Here is a 1,588-nt window from a genome sequence, read left to right on the forward strand (position 1 = left end):
CAACTGCCCAAGACTTGAGGAAGGCCGTTTCTGACCTCGAACGATTTACCGGGAAACAGGAGAATTGAGCCACTTCATTAAAGGGGGTGTTACGGTTAACCTACGGCAACCGAAAGGTTGAATTGGAGGGGGCACCATCAAACATCATGGCATAATAGCCTACAGGATATATTAGCGCCCATGTGCCCAAAAGTCAAATCTCACCTCCTTCAGTGCTCTCTGTGAAGTGAAGCATCCCAGACTAAGATGAGAGCCATCTTGTCTTCTGGTGGAAGCAGTTCATTATTCCTTTTTGTCTCTCATGATTCCTGATGATTTTGTCTACCATGAGTGAGTAGAACTCTCGGAGTTGTTCCCAGAAGTAGAGAGGAGAGAGGCTTAGAGATGCAGAGGAAGGAAAGAAGAAGTAAGTCCACATGGCAATCGTTAACATTCACCACCACATGGTAATCATCATCAACCACCTCATTATCTACAATTTCCGAAGTTGTCTTCGTCCTGTGACATGCGGATAGCATTTTTCCTCTGCCGAACAAAGGCTATACATTGTCCACCGTGGGAAACTCTTGGCTGGATCCGAGAGACAGTTCAAACTGTCTTCTGTAGGTATGTTGGAATTGCCTCCGTAAGGGCCCTGAGGTGGCAACATGTCGTTCGCAATTTCGATGTTGAATGTACTGTAAGAAGCACCACACGCTGATCCACTGCCAGGAAGAAGACAACGCAGCCACTAAAGTCGATGAAACGTCCAATAAGCCAACACCTACGGAGACCTTCATTGGTTTCGGATCTACGCCATCTTCATCCAAGGACACCATGGTACTATTAGGCACTGTATGCATTCTGGTTAAGTCGAAGAGGGGAGACCTTCATATGGCCCGTGCTGTGTTAGACTCCGGAAACCAGCACACATTTATTTCCAGCGCGCTCGCACACACGATTGACACTAACATTGCGAATTTCGACCATTGCATCACTAGTCTTGGCGAGGCAGCTGTCCCGAAGTCTCATCTCGAAGGTTCTACGTCATGTACTATACGCCCATTTGCTGGTAAAGAAGAATATAGCATCTCTCCAGTGGTAGTCGATCGCATCACGTCTTCTTTACCAAACGTCAACCTTCCTTCTTCCGTCGTCAGCCGCATTATGCGCCATCCTTTGGCCGATCAACGTTTAGGGAGTCAGGTCCAGTCGATCTGTTAATCGGTGGGGAATCCAGGGACTGGAACCGGACGTGGCAATGCCTAAGGCGATTGTGGCATACAATCATTCTGTACATACAGTTACAGGGTTTTTACCATTTGAGGTACTCTTTGGGCTTCAAGGACATCAGCGGGACTATACGTGCACGGCTGTAAACGGAGAAGAAATAAACAACAACCATGTTGCTCGAAGAAAGTTATGGGAAAAGGGCCGGGGAAGAATGGTAATGGATAAATCCAGGAGGGTAACTCGGGAAGATTTAAAGGTTACAGATAGGATGGGAGCAATCAAAATCGGGACGATTGTATATAGGAAGTTGGGATCTAACAGGGGTAAAGAGATACAGCGATACGAGGGTCCATTTAGGGTGATTATTATAAGGGAA

The sequence above is a fragment of the Halyomorpha halys genome, unplaced genomic scaffold (genome assembly GCF_000696795.3).
Source record: "Halyomorpha halys isolate HHAL.00 unplaced genomic scaffold, Hhal_1.1 Scaffold2272.1, whole genome shotgun sequence".
NCBI lineage: Eukaryota > Metazoa > Arthropoda > Insecta > Hemiptera > Pentatomidae > Halyomorpha > Halyomorpha halys.